The sequence below is a fragment of the Trichechus manatus genome, unplaced genomic scaffold (assembly GCF_000243295.1).
Source record: "Trichechus manatus latirostris isolate Lorelei unplaced genomic scaffold, TriManLat1.0 scaffold00159, whole genome shotgun sequence".
Lineage (NCBI taxonomy): Eukaryota > Metazoa > Chordata > Mammalia > Sirenia > Trichechidae > Trichechus > Trichechus manatus.
The window spans coordinates 4,683,140-4,690,852 of NW_004444095.1; positions in this window are offsets into that span (position 1 = coordinate 4,683,140).

Consider the following 7,713-nt stretch of genomic DNA (forward strand, 5'->3'; position numbering starts at 1 on the left):
CAAAAATCCTCACAACTGGACCAATAAGCAACATCATGAAAAAAGGAGAAAAGTTTGACGTGGTCAAGGATTTCATTTTACTTGGATCCACAATCAACACCAATGGAGGCAGCAGTCAAGAAATCAAATGATGCATTGCATTGGGGAAATCTGCTGCAAAAGACTTCTTTAAAGTGTTAAAAGGCAAAGATGTCACTTTGAGGACTAGGGTATGCCTGACCCAAGCCATGGTATTTGTTGGGGAAATGGTCTGCCTCTATGCCTCCCATCCAGGTTGCCTAAGTAAAGGTCTTGGGCCCAGAGCATTCTCTGATAAGGAGGCAGAGTATTGGGTCACCTTCTCTCTCCCAGTTCCTTTTCCTTATCAGAAAAACCTTCCCCCTGTTCTAGGCACACAATAAATTTCTCTGTCTCTTGCACATGCACGGATACCATGTGGCCCCTGGCCAACCCCACTTTTATATCTGTTCCTGGTGGGGAGGGACAGGGTCTCTCGTACTTCAGCACAAGTGGGGGAACATGGCAGATTGTAAGAGCCAGCGTGGAGGGGTGTACTGAAGGGGTAATTGGCTTTGCAAGGCCAAACATGAGCACCCTCATGTGGTCTGCTAGTTCGTCACAGTTTGCTAAGTCATCCTTATGTAAGTCCCTGATATGTAGCCACTATTGTCAACCGCCACTATAAAAACTCTACCCTCCCACTGTGGGGCATGGAGATGTGCTTTGGTCCTGCAGCCACCCAGAACTGCCCTGTCTGTAAGTCTCCCTAATAAACTCCTTCGCCACTACACTGGAGTTCCCTGCCTCTTTCTTCAGTCTTGGCACCCTCCATTTTTGGAAGCAAATTTCACGTTACTGGTCCATGCCTGGATAGTATTTTCAATCACCTCATATGCATGTGAAAGAAAGCTGGACAATGAATAAGGAAGACTAAAGAAGAATCTATGTCTTTGAATTATGGTGTTGGCAAAGAATATTGAATATACTATGGACTGCCAGAAGAATGAATAAATCTGTCTTGGAAGAAGTACAGCCAGAATGCTCCTTAGAAGCGAGGATGGTGAGACTTTATCTCATGTACTTTGGACATATTATCAGAAGGGACCAGTCCCTGGAGAAGGACATCATGCTTGTTAAAGTAGAGGGTCAGCGAAAGAGAGAAAGACACTCAACAAGATGGATTGACACAATAGCTCCAACAATGGGCTCAAGCATAGCAATGGTTGTGAGGTTGGCAGGACCAAGCAGTGTTTGATTCTGTTGTACACAGGGTCGCTAGGACTTGAAGCCAACTCAACAGCACTTAACAACAGGAGCCCTGGTGGTGCAGTGGTTAAGCACTTGGCTGCCAGTTGAAGGGTTGGTGGTTCGAACTCACCATCCACTCTATGGGAGAAAGGTGTGGCAGTCTGCTTCTGTAAAGATTACAGCTTTGGAAACCCTGTGGGGCAGTTCTACTCTGCCCTATAGGGTTGCTATGAGTTGGAAACGACTTGACTGCAACGGGTTTAGGGGTTAGATAGAAAATAGTGTCTGCCAGAAATGTTTTTAAAAATAACATTTTTTTATGATCAAGTATTTCTAAAGTTGTGTTTATCTACACGTTTTCCAACATTCACATTGAATTGCAAGCAATGCTATTCCATGAATGCTGGTGACATTTATTTCTGAATGATTGAATTTGGGATAATAGTTTTTCCTTCATATTTATCCAATAATTGAATAATTTTTGAGAATGTAACTAGTTTATAATATTAATCAAGTGATTATTCTTTTTAAAAGGCTTTAAAATAATTGCTATGAAAATTGAGATTTTTCAATGACAATATTTTTACTTGTAACAAATCTATATGGAAAGCCATTAAAGAAATCAGTTTTCCTTCTATAGTATACTGATTTCCCTAAAGACATGTACATAATATTATTTTGAGAAAAGTGGACTGAGGACAAAAAAATCTAACTTACTATAATAAATGTGATTTATCTTACATTTTTTAGAAAATGTCACAGAGACCTGATTTTTTTTTTATACTCTTGCAGCCAGTATGGATCAAGTATTGGGAGGCATTTAGAATTACTGATTACTTACATTAGGACTGGAAATATGTAAGTACAGAGCTTAATAGTGCCGTATATGTATATGCAATCATTACAAATAGATTTTATTAGAACTCTATAAATAAACAAGACAGAAAATCACACATAAAGGCAGTACAGTGCTACATTCAGAGAGCCTTAGATATTGTTCAATATATATTCATTATACTTCTTTTCCAACAACTAGTACTAGTAGTTCAAACTTACAGCTACCTCTTCCCACTACAGGATTATATCCAATTGAGTGAACAGAATTTCCAGCAGACCATCCCATGATGGAGTAGCTTCATGGGCAATTTCCACCAAAGAGTTTCCCAAAAAGAGCCGTTAGCCTGTACCAGTACTTCATCAAAATATTCGTGTTAACCAAAGATATTACCTTACAGGATCAGATTAACCAGCAAGCAAGGTACACACGGGCTTTCATTAAGCAAGTTACACACGCATTTACTTGTGTTTACTTACTAATTTGTAGTGCACAATTTCACATGGGTTCATGGTCTTCCTCTCTTTTGCTCACCCTCTACAAAGCGTGATGACCTTCTCCAGGGACTGGTCCCTCCTGATAACATGTCCAAGGTTACACGAGACAAAGTCTCGCCTTCCTCCTTTCTAAAGAGCTTTCTGTCTGTACTTATTTCAAGACACATTCAAAGATGTGGTGAAACCCGTGTGAAATTGTGCACTACAGATTAGCAAGTAAACACAAATAAGCCCGTGCATACCTTGCTTCTTGGGTAATCCATCCGTGATTGCCTACTTTCATGAATGGTGAGACAGTGAAAACTTAGCATATAACATCTGATTTTATGCAATCCATTTTCCCTTTTCATTTTTTCTCCAAAGACACTGAGGAAAAGAGAGGATCAATAACCGCCAGGCATAATTTCTATTTGTGTCATCACAGGGGAGTTAAAACAGAAGTACTACAAATAAACATTAGGGAAACTTAATTACATTAAAATACAACTGAACCAAATGCTCTAGTCCTATGGCTCTCAAAATGTGGTCTCCCAAACCAGCAACATCAACATCACCCGGGAATTTATTAGGAATGCAAATTCTCAGCCCCATCCCAGGCCTGATGAAGCAGAAGTTGTGTGAGTGGGCACCAGCAAGCTGTGTGGTTACAAGGCCTCCAGGTGATTCTGATGCTCCCTCCCATTTGAGAACCCTTGCTCTAGTCCAACTTAGTTTCCCCCAAGCCTTTTCTTATCTTTTTTTCCTCTTGCTTCTCAATTTGTGCCTTGCTGTAATTAGTGGGTCCAGAAGAGGTACTACTTGTCCTTATCGATAGTACTTTGCGTTACAAAAAAAAAAAAAAAAAACAGGTGGGTTGGAACCGCCAATCTTTTAGCAAGTAGTAGACTGCTTAACTGGTTTTCCCACCCAGATTACTGGGTTAATTATTTATTTTGCGTTAAGCCTCTATTTTTACCTCTACGATTATGATGTATACCAGTTTACAATTTTACACATTGAGAAGAAAAGAAACCAAGAGACTTCCTTAAGATAAAATATGCTGATTTCCATTGGAGTCCAGACCCTGAAATGTCCAAGCTCTAACATGCCCTCTACAGGAATATGATTCGGGAGATGACATTTCTTTGTTTCCACAACTCATTTATTCACGGCTCTTCTTTCTCCTGAAAAATGTGACGAAAAGAGGGGGCAGGAAAGAGGATACTAAAAACCAAAGAAAAATTGATGTTTCTCCACAAATGAGCAAAACCATACTTTGTGTACTTAGAATTTTCTTCTGCATTTGATGTATTTTTCAGTAATGTAAAAAGCTATTTGAACTATTGGAAAATGATTTGAAAACGGCATTTGAAATTCTTTCAACTTGAGCTTAAGATAGCTTCGCATTGTTTCTAATGAAGCAAGAATGACTGAGCTATCTTTGCAGCCGTATGTGTTTGTCAGCTCATTAGTCTCACTTTTTTTTTGCTTTCTCTTCGCTCTCTCATACATACTTTTTCCTTCAAATTATGAAGAAAGATAAAAGAAGTAATAAAAGTGTATATCGGCATCTATGTGGAAAATCAGTTTATAAAATTCCATTCTCTGTACTTATATAACACATAAGTCACTCTCTATTTCCATGGAGACACATACTGCCTTCAGTTAAATTAACTCCACATTTCCTCTGGAAGACTTTTATCTTCACTAAACAAACCATGCAAGTTTTCTCCTTCTTAAACTGTCATATTTAAATTCTCATTTCTAGGCTTTAGTTTATTGATAAAGTTATTTGATTTAAAAAAGTAACCCCTATATACATATACACTCAAAATTAATTTTTCAAAAACTGTAAGTTTTGAAAGGAAAAAAATAAAACATATTGTTAAAAAACAAAATTCCCAAGTTATTTTCATGTCATAAATGCATCTATCTGTATTAGGTATCTATTACTATGTAATAAATCATTCCAAAACTTAGGGACTAAAAAAAACAACATTCATAATCTCACCATTTCTATGGGTAAGGAATGTGGGAGTCACCGAGCTGGGTGTTGCTGGGTGTCTCTGGCTCAAAGTTTCCCATGAGTTGCAGTTAAGCTTTCAGCCTTTAGAATGGAGCTGAAGTCTCTCATCTGAAGAGTTAAATGTAGGTTGGAGGGAGTGGGTCCACTTCCAAGCTCACTCATGAGGATGTTGATAGGCTTCAGTTCCTTGTCAGGAGGGCCTCTCCACAGGGCTTCCTCACAACATGGTAGCTGGCTTCCTCCAGGATGAGCAATGCAAGAGAGAGTGAGAGAGAGCCCCCAAGGCAGAAGCCACTGTCTTTTTATAACCTAATCCCAAAAGTTTTATCACTGATATATTCTATTTGTTAGAAGTGAATCAGTAAGTCTAGTCTATTCTTAAGGGGACAGAATTACACAAAAATATAAATGCAGGATACAGGGATCATTAGGATTCATTTTAGAGGCTGCCTACTACCTGAGCATATAAATGCAAAATAAAACATAATGGCTCGTTTTTCTTTCCAGACTCATAGAAGTGTCTCACGAACTAGGAATGGTATATTTTTCCTCACAAACTCTGTTATGCATTATTGGAAAACTATTAGGTACATAATTTTATATTATTAAGCTGCAACTTAATGGTGCTATAAAATTCCATGTACTTTTGAAATGTTCTACTTTCTACTTTGGTGAGGAGTGTTTGGGGTCTTAAAAGCTTGTGAGCAGCCATCTAAGATCCTCCACTGATCTCACCCCGTTGGGAGCAAGGGAGAATGAAGAAAACTAAAGACACAAGGGAAAGATTAGTCCAAAGGACTAATGGACCACAACTACCACAGCCTTCACCAGACTGAGTCCGGTACAACTAGATGATCCCCAGTTACCACCACCGACTGTTCTGACAGGGACAACAATAAATGGTCCTGGACAGAGCTGGAGAAAGATGTAGGACAAAATTCTAAATCACAAAAAAAGGCCAGACTTACTGTCCTGACAGAGACTGGAGAAAACCGTAGAGTATGGTCCCTGGACACACTTTTAGCTCAGAAATAAAGTTGCTCCTGAGGTTTACCCTTCAGCCAAAGATTAGACAGGCCCACAAAACAAAATGAGACTAAAGGGGCACACCAGCCCAGGGGAAAGGACTAGAAAGCAGGAGAAAGCAGGAAGGCTGGTAATAGGGAACCCAAAGTCAAGAAGGGAGAGTGTTGACATGTTGTGGGGTTAGTAACCAATGTCACAAAACAACATGTGTACTAACTGTATAATGAGAAGCTAGTTTGTTCTGTAACCTTCATCTAAAGTACAATAAAAAAAATTATTAAGAAGCATACTTTGGATTGGTAGTTAAAAAAATCCAGTGATCGTTGTATATTTCAGAATCAAATCAATGTGAAGTACTTGTTTAAAACTGAGTACGTATCTTACAGTGGCATGATTGAGAGGGCCTTAAATTAGAAACTTCAAAAATTCTTTTAGAATAATTAAAAAAAATTAGTCTTTAGATCTTAAAATGAGATACAGAAAATATACTTTTAGAGAATACAATGATAATCATTTATCAAAATAAACAAAAGGAAGAGAAATGTTCTCATAGAATTATAGAAATAAACGTTTTTCCAAGTAAAGTTTTAAACTGAAGTGTAAAATGCAGTTATATACACAACTCTGATAATAAAATAACATCTACAATAATGTTAGTGCAGTTTAATTATAAACTTCTAATTTTAATAAGTTTTATTATTAAATAATAAAATTCTAAAAAAAAATTCCATGTACTTTTTTTTTTTTAATCTCCACATGTCTGTCAGTTTGTCCTACTTTGGTGGATTGGGTGTTGCTGTGATGCAGGAAGCTGTGCCACTAGTATATCAAATACAGGCAAGGTCACCCATGGTGGACAGGTTTCAGCAGAGCTTCCACACTAAGACAAATTAAGAAGAAGGACCTGGTGGTCTACATCTGAAAAAACTCATAAAGTGAAAACCTTATGAATAGCAGTGGAACATTGTCTGGTATAATGGCCTCAGTTTGGAAGGCACACAAAATACAAGAACTGCCTCCTCAAACTAGGGTCAATTTTATTGACCCAGATGGAGTCAAGTTTTCGGGACTTCATTTGCTGATGTGGCAATACTCAAAATGACAAGAAAGAGCTGCAAACATTCATTAATAATCAGAACATGGAACGTACGGAGTATGAATTTAGGAAAGTTAGAAGTTGACAAAAATGAAATGGAAAGCATAAAATAATTATCCTGGGCATTAGTGAGCTGAGATGAACTGGTATTGGCCATTTTGAATCAATCATATGGTCTACTATGCCGGGAATGACAAATTGAAGAGGAGTGGTGTCACATACATTGTCAAAAGACATTTCAAGATCTATCCTGAAGTACAACGCTGTCAGTGCTAAGTTAATATCCATACACCTATAAGGAACACCAGTTAATACAAGTATTATTCAAATTTACGCACCAACCACTAATGTCAAAGATGAAGAAACTGAAGATTTTTACCAACTTCTGCAGTCTAAAATTGATCAAACATGCAATCAAGATGCATTGATAATTACTGGTGATTGGAATGCATAAGTTGGAAACAAAGAAAATACAGACTTGGTGATAAAAATGATGCTAGAGATCGCATGATAAAATTTTGCAAGACCAATGACTTCTTCATTGCAAATCACTTTTTAAACAACATAAACAGTGACTATACATGTGGACCTCACCAGATGGAAAATATAGGAATCAAATCGACTACATCTGTGGAATGAGATGATGGAAAAACCCAATATCATTAGTCAGAACAAGACCAGGGGCTGACTGTGGAACAGACCATCAATTTCTCATACACAAGTTCAAGGTGAAGCTGAAGAAAATTAAAACAAGTCCACGAGAACCAAAATATGAACTTGAGTATATCTCACCTGAATTTGGAGACCATCTCAAGAATAGATTTGATGCACTGAACAGTAATAACCGAAGACCAGATCAGTTGTGGGATGACATCAAGGACACCATACATGAAGAAAGCAAGAGATCATTAAAAAGAGAGGAAAGAAAGAAAGGACCAAAATGGATGTCAGAACAGACTCTGAAACTTGCTCTTGAAAGTAGAGTAGCTAAAGGAAAAGGAAGAAG